Source organism: Scyliorhinus torazame, chromosome 6, assembly GCF_047496885.1.
Source record: "Scyliorhinus torazame isolate Kashiwa2021f chromosome 6, sScyTor2.1, whole genome shotgun sequence".
Taxonomy (NCBI): domain Eukaryota; kingdom Metazoa; phylum Chordata; class Chondrichthyes; order Carcharhiniformes; family Scyliorhinidae; genus Scyliorhinus; species Scyliorhinus torazame.
The window spans coordinates 216359249-216384516 of NC_092712.1; the positions used below are offsets into that span (position 1 = coordinate 216359249).

The following is a 25268-nucleotide window of genomic DNA, read 5'->3' on the forward strand; positions in this document are numbered from 1 at the left end:
CCTCAAATTCCATCCCCCCACAAAATCACTGGCTGACACCTCTCATCCTCCCCACATCCAATCTTCGTATTTGCTCCTCCGAACCCACTGCTACCCACCAGCACAACTTGGTGCTGCCCAAGGTATGACTTACTCTGTCAACGCTCATGGCTGAGGGCCTAGACAACTTGTCCCAGTCGATGAGGGTCATATCCCAGATGCAGGTGGACATTGCCGAGGCACTCCAAAGCATGGCCCAGTCACTGAGGAGCATCACTGAGGGTGTCAACACCATGGTGGGGACAATGGGGAGCCACCAGGACTGGCAGAGCCAGATGGTGCAGAGGCTTCTGGAGCTCACTACAGCTGCCACTCAGTCCATTGGAGACACGCCAGGATCTGACTGGCAACATCAGGGAGGAGGAAGCGCTGGAGGTCAAGCCCTCGAGAGGACGTCCACCAAGGGCATCACAGGGCACAAAAAGCAGCAGGCTGCCTCCACCTTGATGTGCATCCTGGGGACATACTGGACCATGAAAGATCAAGAAAAGAGATAATCACTGAGTGGGCACTGGGAGGCAGGGGGTAGACACCATCTGTAGCTGGGGGAAATGGAAATGTCAAATGTCCACAATTTAAACATGTTACACTTGATACAGGTGAAGCCTTTGTCACATTAATTTTCACAGCGAGCCTGCCTGCATCCCCCATGCCGACCCTGTTCAGAAGATGGGTGTGAGTGCGCTGTCAGCAGAGAGAAAGGAGTCAGACATTGGCACAAATGGAGGAGCATCTTAGCTAACCTCACAATAAGTGACCATCACTCTCCTGCCTTGTGTATTGACCTGCTGACTGTGCCCACACAGGCTCCTTGGGGTGATGTTGTACAGACCCTTGGACGGTGGAACAGGGTAGTTAGGGAGGGGTGGATTGAGGTGAAGGAGGGGAAGGGTTGAGACGAACAAAGCACATCTTAGGAGAATCGGGTGAGCATGAGCGCCTCCCTGGTCCTCTGGGAATGCCAGATCCTTCCGCCACCTCTCCCCTATCCTCGGGCATCTCCTGAGCTCCTCCCTGGGCTTGTCCTCCTGATCCGGTACTCCTCCTCAGAAGAAGCCGTATGTCCTCCTCCACCATGTCGCTCCGCTGCTGTGCCAGGTTCTGGAGGGCACAGCAGCCCACGACAAAATGGGCGACCCTCTGGGGTGGTGCAGCACCAGAGCGGTCTAGGCATCGGAACCACATTTTGAGCTGTCCAATGCACCACTCAATGGCAGCATGAACCTCGTTATATCGGGTCTCTGGCCTCCGCATTGGGGTCATCAGCCAGGACCTCAGTGGGTACTCCTTATCCCCCCTGGAGCCAACCTGTCATTCTGGGGTGGTCATTGAAGACTCTATGGCTCTCTGAGTGTCCCAGGAAGTAGCCGTCACGCATGCTCCTGGAAAGTGTGCATATAATTACATGATCCGGAGGCAGTGGTCGCCACAAGTTGAACGTTCAGGGAGTGGGAAGCCCTTCCCTGTTAAGGAAGGGCACTCTCTGTTCCCCGTTGCATGCATGTCATCTATTGCTCCCTGAACCTGGAGCATCCTGGCAACGGCAGCAAATTCTGCAGCGGAGTCATCTTGGTGGACTTGGTCCATCTCAAAGTTGATATAGTCGGATGCCCAGGCATACAGGGAATCCGTGACCTCATGGATGCACTTGTGGACTGTAAAGCCTGGGAAATGCCGCAAAACTCCCCCCTTGAGCCCTGCATAGAGGTTAACTTCTCTAGTGACCTTCACGGCCACCAGAAGCGGGTGTCCTCCTCCAGGGGCTGCACTGTGTCTTTGCTGAGATGCCGTCTCTGCGGCACATGCTAATTGTCATCTCCTCGAAAGACCAACGATGCCCGTACCCCTTGTGATTTCGCTGGTATCCCCCCTTTGCGTTCTTCCTCGGCCTGATGGGCGGTCGGGTTTCAAGGTGTGTGGCAGCGCCCTGCACATTGGGTGCTGCCTCCAGCCTTCATCGAGGCTGCTGCCGCCTTCTCCGATGCCTGGCTGTCTGGGCTGCCACCAGCAGCGCGAGGGTAGCCTCTGCTGGACCAACATAGTCAGCCACATTTTGTATATCAGTAAGGAATTGGAGAAGGGGCGAGACCGACAATCAGTTAGGGCTTCCACCTTGGGGCACCCCAAACCTCCTTCACCCTTGCGTATCCCGCCCTCTCTCAAAGTGCCATCCAGTGAGCCAGTTGTGCTGGAAAACCTCGTTCTGCACGTTCGTCCCCGGCCACAGCCGGAACCCCAGACCCCTGCCAGGAACATTAGGCAGACCGTACTCGGGTGCCCTTCCCTGATGCACACGCATATCCTTTGGTCGCGAGGATACCCCCAATGCTGAAGCCCAGCTCTTGAGTGTTTGATTATCGGTGAATTACAAAACAACCATGATATCACTGCATCCCCTTTCCTTTGAAGGAATAACTTAATACATTATCATCAGTATATTTGCGTGTGATATCATGAGCCTATGCTGCCTCGCTGCTGACGCTTCGAGAGGTCAAGCTGTTGAGGCTTCAAAATTTGATTGAAATGCAATCCAATAATCATCATCTGAGACATGGCATGTGTACCATGAAAATCCACTGGAGAATATTTTGTTTATTAAATGGTAAACAGTACCTTTGTACAAAAAGATGAAAGCCAACTACTTAATACGTAAATCTCACGAAGCACTCATCAACAAGGAAAAGGCACCATGCCATACACACACAAGTACCTTTTCGATACAGAATATCAGTACAAACACAAAGCTACAGCAGCTCATTTGTACAAAGAAAATCAAACGCACTGTTTCACCCCATGCAGGTCATCTGCAAAATGGAGGACCATTGCTGTGCGGTTGTTTTACGTATCAGTCTCTGTCCATGAGCCTCCGTTGTACAGGTCTTGTTATATGGCCTAATTTCATTGGAACCAAAGCTCGGTATCCACATGTTCCACCAGTGTTCAAGGTGCAGTAAAACAGCCTCGATGCCCAGCGTGTTTGATTCACAGCGACACGCTTGTCGTCATGCAACACTCACCACACTTACAATAAAATCACCAGCAGTCCGCAAAAGCATTTGTTCAACACCTTCATCAAGTTGCTCATTTGGATCAATCTACCTCTCTCTCCTCCAGCTCCCAGCAGTGGAAAATCGCACCGATCCAGAGCACACCAGATGAGAGAAAGAGCTCCCCTTCCCCTTTTCCAGCACAGGCAGCAGGTCATCTTCTCATCCTCCCTTTCCTTACTGCAGGCTACAGAAAAAAGAAAGAGCAGCAGTAGCCTCTTGGCATTAGCAGGCACAAGCAGCAGCAAGCAACAAACACAATCTGCAGCACCACCTTGGAATATTTTGTTTATTAAATGATCAACAGTAACAAAGATTTGAAAATCCATTGTGTGACATTCCACATAGCGCACTAACCATTAAACAACAAGGAAATGTCACCGTTCCATATTGGTACCAATGCAAAGCTGTATAGGCTAATTTTCACAAAAATCAAACGCATGGTATAAGCCATCGCAGGTTCCTCAACAGAAATTGAAGGCAAACCTGAGAATGTGTGTCCAGAACTTTGTCCATCAATGTGTTACTTTTTCAATGTATCAGTGCCATTCTCGGTCCAGGAGCCGCAGCTGTGCAGGCCCTCCCACACGGCCCAATCTCACCAGAATCAAATCCTGGCATCCACATATTCCACTGGCGCTCAAGGTGCAGTTGAACATTCTTGACTTCCAGCGTGTTTAACCTGCAGTGCCGTGCCAGTTACAGGCAGCACTCACCACTCCAGCAACAAAAGCATCAGCAATCTGGGAAAGCATTTCTTCAACAGCATCATCAGATGGACCATTTGGATCAATTTTGTGCACCAGGTTCCGCAACGTCGTCTTGTTTCAAGCCCGGTTGCCTTCTGAACTCATACGTCCCCCTGAGCCCGGTATTCTAGGACCCAGGTATCTTGGGGAAAATATTGCCCTAATTTTTGGCACAGAAAAGGAAGGAAACAGCAATAGCAGCCTCCAGGCATTTGCAGCAACCAGCAGGAGCAAGCAGCAAACACAACCTGCAGCTGTGAAATGCTTTCTCAACTAACGAGGCCAATTCCTCATTAGCAATAGTGTACAGATGTGAAGCTAGAGGTATTTCACAGTCAAAGGGAATTAAAGTGACCGTCAGCATAGAACTAAGAGCAGGGCTCTTTCCTGGAAGCTTTTGGTAGGACAGGCAGGCAGAAGCTGTAGTTGCCCCTGTTATGGGTAGCCACAATATTTAAAGATGGTTTCAAAGCCTCTCAGCCGAAAAGCCCCTCATCCACCCACCAGCCCATGGACGACCCCCGACCTGGAACTCCCTGATCAAGCCCTGAGGGGCCCCCTCCCCAAGCACTGGGCAGCAGCTCTAGTGCCCTCGAGCTGCATGCTGGAACATGGAAATGGCTACTCGCCTCCTCATTTCCCAATGCAGCCATCGCGCCAGCTTCACATTTAAAAAAAAAAGAATACTAAACGACACCCACGTAATGTCTCGCTGGGGAGCTGGATAATTCCCAGGAGCCCGTTGCTTTCAACTTGAATCTTGCTGATGAGATGGAAATTAATGCAAATAAGGGTTAATGATATGCTTGCCATATTTGGGTGTGAATCGAAACTTCATCAGGAAAATACCGGCTAGATAGCAAACTGATACACGCCCTGCGTGAACTTTGATTTTTGGCTTTTCTGCTATTTGGCATGCCCAGATTGCATCTAATACCTCAAGAAATCATCTTTATACTGCTTGGCTACTGAATTAAGTCTCTTCTTTGTAGGCTGTTAACCAGAAGCCCTGGAGCTCTGTACAGAGTAACAATAGCACTGCTCCGTCCTACCTTGGGCTCTCTTGAGCTGCTCGCTCCAGCAGATTCAGTTGTGAAATCCTGGCCAGTAGGTACACTGCCTATCTGTGTCTCTGGCCTTCTCATACTTGAAAATGATCCCTCGGAGACTTCCGGTTGCGGCTATGCTGAGCTAAGTAGCACGTTCGGCAGCTCCGCCAGAAACTGACTTTTGGGCTCTTTTAGGGGCCCCAGCGGCATTTGTTCAACCATTCCCGGTGTGGGAAGGTGACAGTACGATTTCCTTGGCACTGTATGGATTGGACTAGGAGTGGAGCGGTGAAAAAAGTAATTTTGGTGCAGCGAAAAGTGCGAGGGAGGAAAACCAAGATGGCGGCGGGTGGAGACCAGGCAGCATTGGCGCAGTGGTCGCAAGAGCAGCAGGAGTTTCTCAAGCGATGCTTCACGGAATTGAAAGCAGAGCTCCTGGAGCCGATGAAGGCTTCGATCGACAAGCTGGTCAAGACCCAGAAAGCCCAAGGGGCGGTGATCCGGGGGGTGTGGCAGAAGGCCTCGGAGAATGAGGACGAGATATTGGGCCTGGCGGTGAAGGTAGAGGCGCACGAGGTGCTGCATAAGAAATGGCAGGAGAAGTTCGAGGACATGGAGAATCGGTTGAGGAGGATGAACCTGCGGATTCTGGGTCTTGGAGTGGAGGGGTCGGATGCTGGAGCATAGGTGGTCACGATGCTGAACACGTTGATGGGTGTGGGTGCCTTCCCGATGCCCCTGGAGCTGGATGGGACCCACCGAGTCCTGGCGAGGAGGCCCAAATCTAACGAGCCGCCTTGGGCGGTATTGGTGCGGTTCCACCGCTTGGTGGACAGGGAGTGTGTCCTAAGATGGGCAAAAAAGGAGCGGAGCAGCAGGGGTGAGAATGCAGAGGTCCGTATATACCAGGACTAGAGCGCGGAGGTGGCCAAGAAGAGGGCCGGGTACAAACGGGCTAAGGCGGTTCTGCATCGGAAGGGGGTGAAATGCGGGGTGCTGCAGTCGGCGCGACTGTGGGTCACATTCAAGGACCGGCACCATTACTTTGAGACACCGGAGGAGGCGTGGACCTTTATCCAGGCCAAAAAGTTGGACACTGACTGAGTGTCGGTTGTGAGGGGATGTCGCGGGGGGGGGGGGGGTTACTGTGGTTATTGGGGGATGTTCTGTTCTATTCTATACTGTTTCCTTGGGTGCTGGGTGGGGTAGGGTGAAATGGTTCAAAGTGGGGGTTTTGTGAGATTGTGGGCGTCGGTGGTTGGAAAGATGGGGCCCCGTTGGGGTGGAGGCGAGATGGGAGGCCCGAGGTGGGGGAGCTGGGAATAGGCCGCAAAAGGGAGCTGCGCCAGAGAGGGCGGGGCAAGTTTGATGGAGAGCCCAGGCTTTTTCCCGCGCCAGGGTAGGAAGGGGGCGGGGGCGGGGGGGAAGGGCAGTGTTGGAGGGGAGCGCTCACTGATGGACAGGAGAGGGGGGTGACTACCACACTGGGGGGTCGATGGAGTGGCGGGGAGTGGCCGAGGTCAGCAGGAGTCAGCTGACTTACGGGAGTGCTATGGGGGGAGCAACGCAGCTAGGGGGGGGGGGGGGGGGGGGACTGGGTTGCTGCTGCATTGGCCAAAGGGGAGCTAGGGCTCGGAGAGAGAGTTGGGGCGGGGGTCTGCCGCTGGGGGGAATGGAGAGTGCGGGAGGCACGTGGCTGGCCTAGAAAAGGGGATGTGTAATCGGTGGTGGTGGTGGTGGGGGGGGGGGGGGGGGGGGGGGGGAGGGGGAAGGGGAAGGGGAAGGGGAAGGGAAGCCCCCTGATCCGGCTGATAACTTGGAATGTGAGAGGCCTGAACGGGCCGGTCAAGAGGGCCCGTGTGTTCGCGCACCTGAAGGGACTGAAAGCAGATGTGGGTATGCTCCAGGAGACACATTTGAGGGTGGCAGATCAGGTTAGGCTGAGAAAGGGGTGGGTAGGGCAGGTTTTCCACTCTGGGTTGGACGCAAAGAATCGAGGGCTGGCGATTTTGGTGGCGAAGCGGGACTCGTTTGAGGCGCTGAACATCGTGGCAGACAATGGAAGTAGGTATGTGATGGTGAGTGGTAAGCTGTAGGGAGTGCGGATGGTATTAGTGAATGTATATGCCCCGAATTGGGACGATGTTGGATTTATGCGGCGCATGTTGGGCCGGATTCTGGACCTGGAGGCAGGGAGCTTGATAATGGGGGGGGGGGGGGGACTTCATCACGGTACTGGATCTAGCATTGGACCACTCCAGGTCTAGGACGGGTAAGAGGCCGGCGGCGGCCAAGATGCTGAGGGGGTTTATGGACCAGATGGGAGGAGTGGACCCATGGAGGTTTGCCAGGCCTGGGGTCAGGGAATTTTCTTTTTTTTCCCACGTCCATAAAGCCTACTCTTGGATCAACATCTTCATTATGAGCAGGGCACTAATCCCGAGGGTGGAGGACACGGAGTATTCGGCCATAGCCATCTCAGACCATGCCCCGCATTGGGTGGAGCTGGAGCTAGGGGAGGAGAGGGACCAGCGCCCGCTGTGGCGCCTGGATGTGGGCTTGGTGGCGGATGAGGAGGTGAGCGGGTGGATCCGGGGGTGCATTGAAGGCTATCTAGAGGCTAACGATAATGGGGAGGTGCAGGTGGGGGTGGTCTGGGAGGCGCTGAAGGCGGTGATTAGGGGAGAGCTAATCTCCACTAGGGCCCACAAGGAGAGGAGGGAGAGATTGGTGGGGGAGATTTTAAGGGTGGATAGGAGGTATGCAGAGGTCCCCGAGGAGGGACTACTCTAGGAGCGACGAAGCCTCCAGGCCGAGTTCGACCTGTTGACCACCAAGAAGGCAGAGATGCTGTGGAGGAAAGCTCAAGGGGCGGTGTATGAGTACGGGGTGAAGGCTAGCCGGATGTTGGCACACCAGCTTCGGAAGCGGGAGGCAGCGAGGAAGATTGGGGGAGTTAGGGATAAAGGGGGAACATGGTGCGGAGTGCGGGGGGAATAAATGGGGTATTTAGAGACTTTTATAAGGGGCTGTATAGGTCTGAGCCCCTGACGGAGGAGGGGGGGATGCGTCGATTTTTGGATCGGCTGAGGTCCCCGAGGGTGGAGGAGGAGCAGGTGGCTGGGCTTGGGGCATCGGTAGGGCTGGAGGAGCTGACTGAAGGGGCTGGGGAGTATGCAGGTGGGGAAGGCACCGGGGCCAGATGGGTTCCCGGTGGAATTTTACTAGAAGTACATGGACCTGCTGGGCCCTCTATTAGTGAGGACTTTCAATGAGGCGAGGGAGGGGGGGCCTACCCCCGACAATGTCCAGGACGCTGATCTTGAAGCGGGACAATGACCCATTACAGTGTGGGTCGTATAGGCCAATCTCGCTCCTCAACATGGACGCAAAGCTGTTAGCGAAGGTGTTGGCTACCAGAATTGAGGACTGTGTCCCGGGGGTGATTCACGAGGACCAGACGGGTTTTGTGAAGGGAAGGCAGCTGAATACCAATGTGCGCAGCCTCCTTAACGTAATCATGATGCCTGCAGTGGAGGGGGAAGCGGAGATAGTGGCGGCGATGGACGCGGAGAAGGCCTTCGATAGGGTGGAATGGGGGTACCTTTGGGAAGTGTTGAGGAGGTTTGTGTTCGGGGAGGGGTTCATTAGTTGGGTTAGGCTACTTTACGAAGCCCCGGTGGCGAGTGTGACCACGAATCGGAGGAGGTCGGAATACTTTCGGCTGTACCGGGGGGCGAGGCAGGGGTGCCCCCTATCCACCTTGCTATTTGCGTTGGCAATTGAGCCTTTGGTTATGGCTTTAAGGGAGTCCAGGAACTGGAGGGGGCTGGTCCGGCAGTTGGGGGGGGAGGAACACCGGGTAGCGTTGTATGCCGATGACCTGTTACTGTAAGGTGGACCCAGTGGGGGGATGCGGATTTTTCTGGGTATAAGCTCAAGGTGGGGAAGAGTGAGCTCTTCATGGTGCACCCCGGGGACCAGGGAAGGGGGATAAACGAGTTTCCATTGAAGAGGGCGGAAAGGAGTTTTCGGTACCTGGGGATCCAGGTGGCCAGGAGCTGGGGGGCCCTACACAAGCTCAATTTGACGCGACTGGTGGAGCAGAGGAGGAGGAGTTTAAAAGGTGGGATATGCTGCCATTCTCCATGGCGGGTAGGGTGCAGTCGGTGAAAATGACGGTGCTCCCGAGGTTCCTTTTTGTATCCCAGTGCTTCCCCATCCTGATCCCTAAGCCTTTTTTAAGCGGGTCAGCAGGAGCATCATGGGATTCGTGTGGGCGAAAAAGACCCCGAGGGTGAGAAATGTGTTTCTGGAATGGAGTAGGGACAGAGGAGGGTTAGCGTTGCCTAATCTGTGTGGATACTACTGGGCTGCCAATGTGGCGATGATACGCAAGTGGGTAATGGAGGGGGAGGGGGCAGCGTTGAAGAGGCTGGAGATGGAGTCCTGTGTGGGCACAAGTCTGAGAGCGCTGGTGACAGCACCGCTGCCGCTCCCGCCGACTAGATACACCACGAGTCCGGTGGTGGCAGCGACTTTGAAAATTTGGGGGCAGAGGAGACGCCACAGGGGTGAGGTAGAGGCTTTGGTTTGGTCCCCGATCCGAGAGAACCATCAGTTCGTCCGGGGAGAATGGATGGAGGGTTCCTGAGCTGGCACAGGGCAGGAATTAGAAGGATGGGGGACCTGTTTTTAGATGGGACGTTTGCGAGCCTAGGGGCGCTGGAGGAAAAATTTGGGCTTCCCCCCCCGGAAATGCCTTCAGATACATGCAGGTAAGGACGTTTGTAAGACGGCAGGTGAGTGAGTTCCCGCTGCTTCCAGCACGTAGGATCCAGGATAGGGTGCTCTCGGGGGTGTGGGTTGGAGAAGGCAAGGTCTCTGCGATCTACCAGGAGATGCAGGAGGAGGAGACCTCGGTGGAGGAGCTAAAGGGTAAATGGGAGGAGGAGCTTGGGGAGGAGATAGACCAGGGTACGTGGGCGGACGCCCTGGGTAGGGTTAATTCTTCCTCCTCTTGCGCCAGGCTTAGCCTGATACAATTTAAGATTCTTCACAGAGCGCATATGACAGGGGCGAGGCTGAGCAGGTTCTTTGGGGTGGAAGACAGGTGTGTGAGGTGCTCTGGGAGCCCAGCAAATTACGCCCATATGTTCTGGGCGTGCCCGGCGCTCAATGGGTTCTGGAGGGGTATTGCGAGGACGGTGTCTAAGGTGGTGAGCACCCGGGTTAAGCCGAGCTGGGAGTTAGCACTATTTGGGGTATCGGACGAGCTGGGAGTGCAGGAGGCGAAAGAGGCCGATATTCTGGCCTTTGCGTCCCTGGTAGCCTGGCGGGGGATTCTGCTACAGTGGAAAGATGCGAGGTCCCCAAGTGTGAAAGCCTGGATCAGCGACACGGCAGGGTTCATTAAATTGGAGAGGGTAAAATTTGCCTTGAGGGGGTCTGTGCAAGGGTTCTTCAGGCGGTGGCAACCGATCCTACAATTTCTAGCGGAGCGTTAGGAGGTGGTCAGCAGCAGCAATCCCGGGGGGGGGGGGGGGGGGATGGGGTGTACTTTGTGCTTCCTACTGTGTTTATGTAGTTGTAAGATGTTTATGCGTTTTTTGTTTTTCTTTTTTCTGTAAGGGGGGGGTGTTGAAAATATGTAAAAATTTGAATAAAAATATTTTAAAATAAAAGAAAATGATCCCTCTTCACATTCCTCTTTCCGTGCTTGCCAACAGCTAGAAAATGGAAGAGATTTTCCTCCGTGATTTTCCATATACAGTGCTTGACGTCAAGTGTACGTGCAGGGCATGTGACCTCACTGCTGCAGCTTCTATCTGGAAGACTGTATACAGCCTCATTTCCTTTTCATTTAAAAGCCAGCACCAGCTGCCATTCTCAATAAAAATGCCGGTATGAGCCGTTGGGCACTTCTTACACAGTCAGGAACTTCACGAGTGATTGCTCCGCGACCCTCCTGACAATTGCCTGCGACCCACACGCAGGTCGTGATCGCTTTTTGAAAAATCCTGTTCTAGAAAGCACTGATTGCTGTTAGTGGCTTTTCTCCACTCTGATCACCCCTTTCAGTTCATCTTTCCGAGTGTGATGAGCTCCTGGGCTTTGTCATTAAGTAGGGGCTGGTTTAGCTCACTGGGCTAAATCGCTGGCTTTTAAAGCAGACCAAGGCAGGCCAGCAGCATGGTTCAATTCCCGTACCAGCCTCCCCGAACAGGCGCCGGAATGTGGCGACTAGGGACTTTTCACAGTAACTTAATTGAAGCCTACTCGTGACAAGCGATTTTCATTTCAGATAGTGAAAATCTTTTAACCTGCCTCCGCTGGTTTCCCCTTTCTGTTGCTGCCCTATTCCTGAACCCATGTCTCTTTCGAGTCTATTTCTCCATATGTTACCTCCAAGCTTACCTTGTTCATGAGACTCATCTCTGCTTCTTTAATCCCCTTTCACTAAACTGCTGAACACTAATTTCTCTTCCTGACCCCGTACCAGGTCATAGTGCAAATGGTTCCTTCTCCTCAGGTACTGTCCTTTCTCCTGAAAAATTATTATCATCATCCCACTTCAAAACACCCACTTTTAATCCTCACAGTCATTCCATTGCCAACCAGCTCCTTCTCTCTGAAGTTTTTATATATGTTGCTGCTTCCCATAGCTGCTACCTATCTTAACTACAACTACATGTTTGAATTTTTGCAATGAAATTTCCAACCCTGATATTACACTGAAATGGCCCGAAGCAAATTCATGAAGAACATAAGTTGTGACTATAATGTACTGCCCATCATCATCTTGCTGTCTCTATTGCTTTGACACAGTTGGTACCATTATAATGATTTGTAAGTTTGTTATGTTTTGGGACTGTGGGTGGGGTTTCCTGGCAATTCCTGCTGGCGGAATCTTCTGGTCCCACCAACGGCAACCCCCCAACGTGGGTTGCCCAGCGTCAGGGTATGCAAACAAAAGGAAACCTTTTGACAGCGGCGGGACTGGAAGATCCCACTGCCGGACAATGGCAGGCCACCTTCGCAAAACATACCTCGGGCGTGTACAAAATTCCACCGTGTGCTTAATTTAGGGTAAAATGAAGGGGATTGTGTGACCTGTTTTGATGCCTAACAGTTTTGAGAAGCGAAGGGTTTCTGAGATATCCTTGAAACTCTCAGACACAAGCAACCTGCCAGGATCTGGATGAAAGGGAGCAGTTAGAGCCTGAAAGTTTCTATAATTCCCTGAGAGTGGGAGCGCAAACACTCAGATTGCAAAGACCAAATTTACATGGATTTGAAATGAGGTTGGAAGATTCACCTAGCTTGCGCTACAAGCAGAATCTCCAGGAAGAGCCCTCACTGTGAAGGACGGTTCTGGGGTTAAAAATTACCTGGATGATAAAGGAAAGGAACATAGGTAAACCTACAGGATCTAAGTTTCTAATTTAGAATGGGTCCAGGAAAATCGAATGACTACTTACGCGACAGTGTAAATTTTACCTGTAAAGCTGATTTTTTTAATGTTAAAAGTTAAAGGTGAAAGTTCTGTTGTGTAATTTAAAATGTAAGTTAATAGTGATTTTAATTTATTCATTACAGTAAAAGTCTTAAAGCATGAAATCCTGTTATGTTGTCATTTGAGCTATGAAGCAGAAGTTCGAATTTCTGTTTTTAAAGATAATGGTCTCTCAAGAGATTGTAACAAATTTGATTGCCTTCAGTTATATTCACTTTTACTTTCTAATCATATTCAAAGCAACTCCAGCAATGCCTTCTCCCAAGGAAGTATCCTTACCCCCCACCCTTTCCTTCTCAACATGCTATCCCTTTGCGACATCACCCAAAGTCATGAGTCAGGTTTTACATGCACACAGAGAACATCTACCTCTGTATATCCATCACTCTCTTGATCTGTCCATCAAAATGTTTGTCATCAGGCTTGTGTGACATCCAGTTTTGAATCAAATACAGTTCCTCCGGCTAAACGTTGGTCACACAAAATCACTGGCTTTGATCACTGCAACTAACTCTTTATCATTGCCAATAATTCCATCACTCAGCGGATGGAGGCTGCTTCGTGCAGGGGCACTAGCTTAGCAGCCCTGGTCACGGCGCCTCTGCCGCTTCCGCCGCCACGGTACTCCACCAGCCTGATAGTGGTGGCGGCTCTTCGGATCTGGGGCCAGTGGAGGAGGCATGTAGGGGAGGTAAGAGCATCGGTGTGGACCCCAATCTGCGGCAACCACCGATTTGCCCCGGGCAACATGGACTGGGGGTATTGACTGTGGAGGAGGGCGGGGATTGTAAGGATGGGGGATCTGTTCCTTGAAGGGAGCTTTCCGAGCATGAGGGCGCTGGGGGAGAAGTTTGGGCTGGCGAGAGGGAACGACTTTAGATACTTACAGGTGCAGACTGGTGCCGTCCTTCTCACGTCTCCCGCCGAAGGGGAGGCAGGACAGGGTAGTTTCTAGGGGAGAGGGTAGAGTCTCAGACATCTACAAGGAGGTAATGGGAGCTGAAGATACGCAGGTCAAGGACCTGAAGCTTAAGTGGGAAGAGGAGCCGGGGGAGGAGATGGAGGACGGTGTCTGGGCAGAAGCCCTGAGCAGAGTAAATACGACCGCAACATGCGGCAGGCTCAGCCTGATCCAGTTTTACCGGGCCCACATGACGGTGGCCCGGATGAGCAAATTCTTTGGGCTGGAGGGCCGGCTAACCATGTACACATGTTCTGGTCGTGCCCTAAACTCGGGGGGTATTGGCAGGGATTTGCAGATGTCATGTCACGGGTATTGAAAACTGGGGTGGTAATGAGCCCGGAGGTGGCAATCTTTGGGGTTTTGGAGGATCCGGGAGTCCAGGAAGAGAGGGAGACCGACGTTCTGGCCTTTGCTTCCCTGGTAGCCCAGCAACGAATACTGTTAGCATGGAGGGACTCAAAGCCCCCGAGGGCTGAGGTATGGCTATCGGACATGGCGAGCTTTCTTGGCCTAGAGAAAGTCAAGTTCGCCTTGAGATGTTCGCTACTAGGGTTCTCCCGAAGGTGGCAGCCATTTATTGACTTCTTCGCAGAGGAGTAAGCGTCAGCAGGGGGGTGGGGCGAGGGTAGAGTAGAGTAGCGTAGGGGGATATTGAGGCAGGTCCTCGCGTGAACAGAGCCGTGGTTTGCACTATGTTTAATTTGTGTCTTGACTTTTGTTTCGTACTGTACAATGTCACTTTTTCTGTATGCCTAAAATACCTCAAAAAAATTGTTTGTTTAAAAAAAATAATAATAAATCCATCACTCTCCCCAGTCACTGTCAGGTTGATCCCGAGCTGAATTTTCAACCCCATATCCTCTCATGCTTTTTTTCTCTGCAATACTACACATTTCTGACCCTGTCTCAGCCTATCTGCTGTTCAAAGTCTCACCCATGCCATTGGCCCCTCTGTGGCCAACTATTCTATGCTCCCCCTCATCACCTTTTCCTTAACCACACTCTATGAACTTTGGCTCATCTAAATTTTAGTTGCCTGTATCCAATCCTGCACAAAGTCCTGTTCAACTGTCATCTCTGATAGCCAATGTTGTACCGTTATTTAAAAAGGGTTGCAAGGATAATCTGGGTAATTCTAGGCCAGTGAGCTTGACGTCAGTGATAGTGAAATTGTTGGAAAAGATTGTCAGAGATAGGATCATAGATCATAGAATTTACAGTGCAGAAGGAGACCATTCGGCCCATCGAGTCTGCACCGGCTCTTGGAAAGAGTCCACTTAAGCCCATGCCTCCAAACTATCCCTGTAACTCAGTAACCCCACACCTACACCTTTTTGGACACTAAGGGCAATTTATCATGGCAAATCCACCTAACCTGCACATCTTTGGACTGTGGGAGGAAACCGGAGCATCCGGAGGAAACCCACACAGACACGGAGAGAATGTGCAGACTTCACACAGACAGTGACCCAAGCCGGGAACCGAACCAGGGATTCTGCAACTGTGAAGCAACTGCGCTAACCACTGTGCTACCTATGCACATTTGGAAGTGAATGGTCTTATTAGCGACAGACAGCATGGTTTTATACGAGGGAGGTCATGTCTCACTAATTTAATTTAATTTTTTGAGGAGGTGACAAAAATGATTGACGAAGGTAAGTGCTGTGGATGTTGTCTACATGGACTTTAGTGAAGCATTTAATAAGGTCCCTCATGGCAGGCTGGTGCAAAACATTAGATCACATGGGGTCTGGGGTGAACTAGCTGGATGGATCCAGAACTGGCTTGGCCATAGAAGACAGAGAGTAGCAGTGGAAGGGTGTTTTTCCAAGTGGAGGTTTGTAACTAGTGGTGTTCCGCAGGGATCAGTTCTGGGATCTCTGCTCTTTGTAATACATATGAATGACTTGGAAGAAAGTGTAGCGGGCCTGATTAGCAAGTTTGCGGATGATACTAAGACTGCAGGAGTTGCAGATAGTGATGAAGATTGTCAGAGAATACGACAGGATATAGATAGGCTGCAAAACTGGGCAGAGAAATGGCAGATGGAATTTAACCCGGACAAATGCGAGGTGATGCATTTTGGTAGATCCAATTCAGGTGGGAGCTATAAAATAAATGGCAGAACCATCAGTAGCATAGAGATACAGAGAGATCTGGGCGTGCAGGTCCACAGAACCTTAAACGTGGCAGCATATGTGGAAATGGTGGTAAAGAAAGCATATGGCATGCTTGCCTTCATAGGACGGGGTGTCGAGTATAAAAGCGCGAAAATTATGTTACAGTTATATGGAACGTTGGTTCGGCCACATTTGGAATGCTGTGTCCAATTCTGGTCACAGCACTACCAGAAGGACATGGAGACTTTGGAGAGAGTACAGAAAAGGTTTACCAGGATGTTGCCTGATATGGAGGGTATTAGCTATGAAGAGAGATTGAATAAACTGGGATTGTTCTCCCCAGAGAGATGGAGGCTGAGGCACGACCTGTTAGAAGTTTATAGAATTATTAGGGATATAGATAGGGTGAACAGTTCGAGGTTTTTTCCCAGGGTAGAAATGACAATTATATGGGGCACAAGTTCAAGGTAAGGGGGGAAAGGTTCAGTCGAGATGTGCGAGGGGAAATTTTTTACCCAGAGGGTGGTGGTGGCCTGGAGCACTGCCAAGTGAGGTGGTTGAGGCAGTTACGATAGTGACCTTTAAGACTTATCTGGATAGGCACATGAACAGACGGGGTATAGAAGGATGCAGGCGGTTTTGGTCTAGATAGGACACGTGATCGCCACAGGCTTGGAGGGCCAAAGGGCCTGTTCCTGTGCTGTATTCTGACCGTGCTGACGCATATTTATTGCCAATCCCCCAGTACCTACAATTCTAAATAGTTACCTGTGTGTTTTAAAAAAAATATATTTATTAAAGTTTTTGAACACAATTTTTCTCCCTTACAAACAATAACCCCCCCCCCACGTAACAAAAAAGAAACGAGAAATCGCACAGAGCAAGATATATACATGGCAAAATGATATATTTACACAGCTTTGTACACTGGCCCTCACCCGTACGTGCCAGTTTCCCCAACCCTTCATGTTATCTCTTGCTCATCCACCCTCCCAGGCAGTCCCCCCTTCCCCCCGTCCCCCCCCCCCTCCCAAGACGCCCCCCCCCCCCCCCAAGGTTACTGCTGCTGTCCGACCTTCCTCTAACGCTCCGCGAGATAGTCTAGGAACGGTTGCCACCGCCTGTAGAACCCCTGCGCAGACCCTCTCAAGGCAAACTTAATCCTCTCCAACTTTATGAACCCAGCCATATCATTTATCCAGGCCTCCAGGCTGGGGGGCTTCGCCTCCTTCCACATTAGCAAGATCCTTCGCCGGGCTACTAGGGACACAAAGGCCAGAATGCTGGCCTCTTTCGCCTCCTGCACTCCCGGTTCGTCCACTACTCCAAATATTGCTAGCCCCCAGCTTGGCTTGACCCGGACTTTCGCCACCTGAGATATTGCTCCCGCCACTCCTCTCCAGAACCACTCCAGTGCCGGGCATGACCAAAACATATGGACATGGTTCGCCGGGCTCCCTGAGCAACTTCCACATCTGTCCTCCACCCCAAAGAACCTACTCAACCTCGCCCCCGTCAAGTGTGCTCTGTGGGCCACCTTAAATTGTATCAGGCTGAGCCTGGCACACGAGGAGGAGGAATTAACCCTACCTAGGGCATCAGCCCACAGACCTTCCTCGATCTCCTCCCCCAGCTCCTCCTCCCATTTACCCTTCAACTCTTCTACCAACGCTTCCCCCTCTTCTTTCAACTCCTGGTGTATTTCCGACACCTTGCCCTCCCCGACGCATACACCCGAGATCACCCTATCTTGAACTTCTTGTGCCGGGAGCAACGGGAATTCCCTCACCTGTCGCCTCACAAAAGCCCTCACCTGCATATATCTAAAGGCATTTCCCGGGGGTAACTCAAACTTCTCCTCCAGTGCCCCTAGGCTCGCAAATGTCCCGTCGATGAACAGGTCCCCCATTCTTCCAATCCCCGCCCGATGCCAGCTCTGGAACCCCCCGTCCATCTTCCCCAGGACAAACCGGTGGTTACCCCTGATCAGGGACCACACCGATGCTCCCATTGCACCCCGGTGCCGTCTCCACTGGCCCCAGATCCTTAGCATTGCCGCCACCACCGGGCTCATGGTATACTTTGTCGGCGAGAGCGGCAGCGGTGCCGTACCAACGCCCCCAGGCTCGTTCCTTTACAGGCCGCCATCTCCATCCTCTTCCATGCCGCCCCCTCTCCCTCCATAACCCACTTGCGGATCATCGCCACATTTGCTGCCCAGTAGTAGCTCCCCAGGTTTGGCAGCGCCAACCCTCCTCGGTCCCTACTGCGTTCCAGGAACCCTCTCCTTACTCTCGGGGTCTTATTCGCCCACACAAACCCCATAATACTCCTGCCTACTCTCTTAAAAAAGGCCTTAGTGATCACGATGGGAAGGCACTGAAACACAAACAGAAATCGCGGAAGGACAACCATTTTGACCGACTGCACTCTACCCGCCAGCGAGAGCGGTAACATGTCCCATCTTTTGAAATCCTCCTCCATTTGCTCCACCAACCTCGTCAGATTCAGTTTATGTAGGGTCTCCCAACTCCTGGCTATCTGGATCCCCAGATACCGAAAGCTCCCCTCCGCCCTCCTCAGCGGTAAGTCCTCTATCCCTCTTTCTTGGTCCCCCGCCTGTAATACAAAGAGCTCACTCTTCCCTACATTGAGCTTATAGCCCGAAAACTCCCCAAACTCCTTTAGAGTCTGCATGGCCTCCACCATCCCCTCCATTAGATCCGCCACGTACAGCAACAGGTCATCCGCATATAGCGACACCCGATGCTCTTCTCCCCCTCGGACCACCCCCTTCCATTTATTAGACTCCCTCAATGACATGGCCAATGGTTCGATCGCCAATGCGAACAACAGGGGGGACAGGGGGCACCCCTGCCTCGTCCCTCGGTACAGTCGAAAGTACTCCGACCTCCGCCGGTTCGTCACTACACTTGCCATCGGGGCTCTGTAAAGGAGCTTAACCCAATTGATAAACCCTACCCCGAACCCAACCTGCGCAGCACCTCCCAGAGGTACTCCCACTCTACTCGGTCAAAGGCCTTCTCCGCGTCCATAGCTGCCACTATCTCCGCCTCTCCCTCCTCCGATGGCATCATTATCACGTTTAAGAGCCGCCGCACATTGGTGTTTAGTTGCCTGCCCTTTATAAATCCCGTCTGGTCCTCGTGGATTATCGCCGGGACACAGTCCTCGATCCTCGTGGCCAGCACTTTTGCCAGCAACTTTGCATCCACATTGAGGAGCGAGATCGGCCTGTACGATCCACATTGCAGTGGGTCCTTGTCCCGCTTTAGGATCAAAGAAATTGTCGCTTCCGACATTGTCGGGGGCAGGGTCCCCTCCTCTTTTGCCTCATTAAAGGTCCTCACCAGTAGCGGGGCCAACAGGTCTGCGTACTTTCTGTAGAACTCCACCGGGAATCCGTCCGGTCCCGGGGCCTTCCCCGCCTGCATGCTCCCCAAACCCTTGCTCAGCTCCTCCAACCCAATTGGTGCCCCCAAACCAGCCACCTCTTGCTCCTCCACCCTCGGGAATCTCAGCTGATCTAGGAATCGTCTCATCCCCTCTTCCCCTCGCTGGGGGCTGGGATCTGTACAGCTCTTCATAAAAGGCCTTAAATAACTTGTTTATTTTAGTCGCACTCCGAACCGTGGCTCCCCTTCCATCTTTGACTCCCCCTATTTCCCTCGCTGCCATCCTCTTACGGAGCTGGTGTGCCAGCATCTGACTAGCCTTTTCCCCATACTCGTAGGTCGCCCCTTGCGCTTTCCTCCACTGTGCCTCCGCCTTCCCTGTGGTCAACAGGTCAAACTCCGTCTGGAGCCGTCGTCTTTCCCCAAGTAATCTTTCCTCCGGGGCCTCTGTGTATCTCCTGTCCACTCTCAAAATCTCCCCCACTAACCTCTCCCTTTCCATACCCTCTGTCTTCTCCCTATGAGCCCTCCCCTGATCACCGCCTTCAACGCTTCCCATACCACCCCCACCTGCACCTCCCCATTGTCGTTGGCCTCCAAGTACCTTTCGAAACACCCCCTCACCTTCCCACACACCACCTCGTCTGCCAGCAGTCCCACATCCAGCCGCCACAACGGGCGTTGGTCCCTCTCCTCTCCCAGCTCCAGTTCCACCCAGTGCGGGGCATGGTCCGAAACGGCTATAGCCGAATACTCCGTCCCCTCCACCCTCGGGATGAGCGCCCTACCCAGAACAAAAAATTCTATCCGGGAGTAGGCTTTGTGTACATGGGAGAAGAAAGAAAATTCCCTGGCCTGCGGCCCTACAAACCGCCATGGGTCCACTCCCCCCATTTGATCCATAAACCCCCTAAGTACCTTGGCCACCGCCGGCCTCTTTCCAGTCCTTGATTTGGAGCGGTCCAGTGCTGGATCCAACACTGTATTGAAGTCCCCTCCCATTATCAGGTCTCCTATCTCCAGGTCCGGAATGCGCCCCAACATGCGCTTCATGAATCCTGCATCACCGCAGTTCGGGGCGTATATGTTTACCAACACCACCCACGTCCCTTGCAGCCTACCGCTCACCATTACATATCGCCCTCCATTGTCCGCTACAATAATCTTGGCCTCAAATGACACCCGCTTTCCCACCAATATTGCCACCCCTCTATTCTTCGCGTCCAGTCCCGAGTGGAATACCTGTCCTACCCATCCCTTTCTTAGCCTGACCTGGTCCGCCACCTTCAGGTGTGTCTCTTGGAGCATGGCCACGTCCGCCTTCAGTCCCTTTAAGTGCGCGAACACTCAAGCCCTCTTCACCGGCCCAGTGCAGCAGCAACCCTTTCCCCCACCCCCCCTCCCCACCCCCCGCTAGACCCCTGTCTAGCTTTTTTGATCCCCCCCATGTCACTCCCGTAAGTCAGCTGACGCCTGCTGACCCCGGCTTTCCCCGCTGTCCCATTGATCTTCCCGCGTGGGAGTCTCCCAATCCATATGCATTCCTTCGTTCCCCTTCCCGCCTTTCTTCCCGCGCGCGGGAAAACACCCCACGCTTTCCAAAGCCCGCTCCGCCCCCCTCTGGCGCAGCTCCTGTCGCGGCCTTGTCTCTCTCCCCCAGCCCATGTAACGTTTCCTGCGCGTGATTGACCCCCTATATACAACAACCATCACACATCAAACCCCAAAACATCCCCCCACCCTCACAAACCCTCAGTTAGAGTCCAACCTTTCAGCTTGTACAAAGGTCCACGCCTCTTCAGGCGTTTCAAAGTAATAGTGTTGGCCCTTGTATGTGACCCACAGTCGCGCTGGCTGCAGCATTCCGAATTTCACTTTCTGGTACAATGCCGCTTTGGCCCGGTTGAAACCCGCTCTCCGTTTTGCAACTTCCGTGCTCCAGCCCGGGTATATTTGGATTTCTGCATTGTCCCACTTACTCCTCCGCTCCTTCTTGGCCCATCTCAGGACCCACTCTCTGTCTGTGAACCGGTGGAACCTCACCACCATCGCCCTTGGCGGCTCATTTGCCTGGGGCTTCTTCGCCAGCACCCGATGTGCCCCGTCCAACTCCAGCGGTCTCGAAGGGGCCTTCGTGCCCATCATCGCCTTGAGCATCGTGCTCGCGTATGCCCCAGCATCAGCCCCCTCCACTCCCTCAGGGAGACCCAGGATTCGCAGATTCTTTCTCCTCGACCTGTTCTCCAGGTCTTCGAGTCTTCCCGCCCACCTCTTGTGTAGCGCCTCGTTCTGCTCCACTCTCACCGCCAGGCCCACGAGCTCGTCCTCGTTCTGACTGACTCTTTTCTGTACCTCCTGGATCTTAGCTTCGTGGGCCTTCTGGGTGATCCCGAGTCCTTCAATTGCCGAAAGCATAGGCGCCAACATCTCCTTGCGCATCTCCTCGCGCTGCTCCTCGAAGCAGCGCTTGATGAACTCCTGCAGCTCCCCTTTGTCCCTGGCCGCCGCCATTTTGTTTTCTTTCCCTCGCTTCTCCCGTTGCTCCAGTGCCGCTCCTTTGGCCATTACACCTCTGGTCCGTTTCATAGAAGTTGGAGGGGGACCTCTCTCTTCCATTCCCCACGGGTTGCGTCAAAAAAAAAAAAAAGTTCAGTTGGGGCTCCTTTCACCAGCCCAAAAGTCCGTGGTAGCGGGAGCTGCCGAATCGTGCGGCTTAGCTCCGCGTAGCCGCAACCGGAAGTCGAGAGGGAATCCTTTTGGCAGTGTTCGCTTCACCAGTCTGCCCCAAAAAGTCTATGGAAACTCCTGAAAAAGGTCTGAGAGTCAGTTCCAGACGGGAGCTGCCGAATGCGCGACCTACTCCTCCATGGCCGCCACCGGAAGCCTCGCCCCTGCTTCTTCAATGGCCTTGGTAGATCTTTTCACAGTTGTTCCCTCTGCTTCTAGAATTCACCTTTGATAGAGGCCCTCAAGTCAGATTGCAGTTTTAAGCTTGCCCTTCCCCCGCCTGCATGCAGGAAGAGGCTTTTGTCTACTCCTGCAGCTCAAGCCAAATCTTTTACTGTTTCTGCCGGGTCTGGTTACCAAAAGACATAACATTCCTGGGGGACACTGTCAGGGGAATGCTGCAGTCTTCTTCCCACACCGTGAAATGTCAAACAAATGCCGTGGGGCCCTGTAAAAGAGCCCAAAAGTCCGTTCCAAGCGGGAGCTACCGAATATGCGACCTAGCTCTGCATAGCCGCACCCGGAAGTCGAAATCTCTATTTCAAGGATCTTGAAGAAGTGGTATCAATACTCTCAAAAATGGAGGAAGGAATAAAACATTCCAAATCTGCACAGTATGGTCTTAATCAATGTCTCAACATGTGTTTGCAGTAAACACCTGTTCAATGTTCAAGCTGCACTTACAGAGGTTAAATATAGCTCCTAAAGTTCTAAACCACTGCATTTATTCTTGCTGTTTATCTTATTATACCGTATATTTGAAAATTAAAACATTTATTAGAGGAAGGCTGTAAAATGTGTTTAGAGCTTTTAAGTTTTGAGAGAGTAAGAAATCTTGAATATACGAATGAGTGTTGCTGTCTTTCTCTAATTAGCCCCGCCTCTTCATCTTTTTCCACAATCTTAACAGCAGATAAAGCTTTCAATGGTCACTGCAAAGACTGATAAATGCAGCATAACTTAGACCATTATTTCGTCAGACAAATTACAGTTGGTATTTACATATTTTAAATTTTATATCAAACATATAACATGCATTAAAAGTACTAATCAACTGCAATATTAGTTGCCTCTCAGGAACCTGAATAATTGTCCTTCCATTATCATTGATATTTTCCTAAAACTCAGAATATATATTTTCTTTTATTCTCTTTCAGATTTAGAGTATCAAATTATTTTCCCAATTAAGTGGCAATTGTTGTGTGGCCAATCCACCTACCCTGCACATCTCTGGGTTGTGGGGGCGAGACCCCCGCAGACATGGGGAGAATGTGCAAACACCACACGGACAGTGACCCAGGGCCGGGACTGAACCTGGGGCCTTGGTGCCGTGAGGCGGCAGTGCTAACCACTGCGCCACCGTGCCACCCAACACAGAATATATTTTAAAGTAGCATTAAGCATGATTTTTTAAAGTTACCTATCTTGCCAATTTCTCACTCCCTTTATGAAGGTATTTATTTTGTTTCTTGAGGCACATATCCATGGGCACTTCCCACCCCCACCCCCTCTGCACACTGCCCACACATATACACTACCCCCTCAAAGAACCAACTCATCCTCGCCACCGTCTTATGAGCCCTACGCACCACCTTAAACTGGATGAGGCTTAACCTCACACATGATGAAGACGCGTTCAACTTCCACCAGCCTCTGCCCATGTCTCGGTAATATGGTTATTACAGATCGGCACCCTCCAGCCCCAGATGCTTTCTCAACTGATGGGCCAACATCCTGCTCTCCTTTTCCCTATACTCATACACGTCCTCTGCAGCTGCCCCACCACCTTCCCCATAGAAACTAACCCAAACTCCACCTGGAGCCTTTCCCTTGCGCCCAAATTGATATGACCCCCCCCCCCCCCCAGACTCAAGCCCATCAGTTATCAGTTTTCTTTTTAGTATAGTAATTGTGTAGTTGGCATTTCACATATTAAACTCGCAGTCGATTTTATTAAAACTCTGCTGTGTTTTACCGACGTTTTGGAGTACATTTTGTAGCAGATTTTTCAGTTGCAGCCACAAATTTAATGCAGTAGTATTTACTGGTGATAAACCTAAGAGGAGACATTTACTTTCAATTTAAATTTGAAGATGTGATTGTTCAGCTACTGTGGCCTTGCCTCAGATGTGAGGCCATTTCTACCTATTAAGTTGTCATAATGTAACTGAGATAAAAGAGGAGTTTAGCCAGAGGAGACTAATTGGATTGTCAATATATTTCACCATTTACATTTTAAAATCAACTCTCTGGAACAGCCATTGTGATCTTTATTTGGTGTTGAAACTGCAGATTGACAAAGTACAGAGCACTACTCTCACAGTATGTATTCTGTTTTGGGGTCAACGTGGTGCCACAAATGATTTTGTTCTTGCCTATTAAAATCCACTTAGTACATGGCTAGATCATTCTAATTTCAGTTGATAAATATTACTGCTTTGACAGCTGAATACTGAAGGATTTGAAACCAGCCAGTAAAGAATCTTTCGCTTTGTAAATCAAAACTATAATATCCCTTGTAATAGGCAGCAAAAAGGTAAAATTCTGCTGTCTCTGCAGTTTTAAAATTAATACAATTTCGCTGGAGGGTGTCCATTGTTGGATGGCACCATCACTGCACTGAATCTGTTAGGGATATTTGAATAAAACCCAAAATAATGAGCAGTATTTTGTCATTGGTAAATTGGGTACATTCTAGGAGCATTTGCTCTTGGATATCATCATTAATCTATTACCAGCTGAGGAAAGGGCTCGATTAGTGTGTGAAAATAACATTTTCTAAAATCAAACTAAGCTGGAAGAGCATGATTAGCTTGTTATCGAAGTAACTAGAGTTTAAAATACTGAGGCCTTGTAATACTGTGCAAGTATCAGTGAACAAACACTTAACTTTTACATATAATTTATTTTTAATTCTAAGGGAGCATATAACTTGTAAATAAATACATTACTGTCTTCATTAAAATAGCAGAAAATGAATTGGATGCCAGCAATGAAGTATGTATTTGTTAATAGACAAGAGTAATTTCAGGGCCTCAGTAAGCTCAGTAGTGTTTTCCTAGTTTCTGAGAGCAAGGTAAGTTCATAAGATATAGGAGCAGAATTAGGCCATTCATCCCATCGAGTCTGCTCCGCCACTTGATCATCGCTGATATGTTCCTCATCTGTTACCTACAACGCTACAGACCAAGAGCTGGATTGCAAAATCAGCTAGACCATCTCCTCCCTAGAACACATGAACTAGGAGTAGGAGTAGGCAATTTTGCCTCCCGAGCCTAAACACCTTCAATGTGATCATGGCTGATCCCATCATGACCTCAACTTTTTTATTTTTATATTTTTATTCAAGGCATTTTCACATAAACAAACAAAAGCAGAACAACCAAACAACATTGTAAACAACCAACACCCGCTCCCCTAATACCGACCCTTCTCACATCCCATCTTCCCCATTTTAACCCCCTTACCCCTCCCTCACCCCCAGCTGACCCCTCAAACCTCCTTAAAGAAATCAATACACTGCTTCCACCTCCGATTGAACCCATCAACCGACCCCCTCAAGACAAACTTGACCTTCTCCACCTCCGGAATTCTGCCAGGTCAAACACCCACTTTCGGCAGCTCCGGGTCCCACCACCCCA

General features: G+C 51.2%; 1 protein-coding gene across 2 annotated transcripts in view; it reads left to right on the forward strand.

The window, feature by feature from the left end:
• The window catches only part of hibadhb (3-hydroxyisobutyrate dehydrogenase b), a 187069-nt gene that overhangs the window by 131775 nt on the left and 30026 nt on the right, over positions 1–25268 (forward strand). The window lies entirely within an intron of this gene.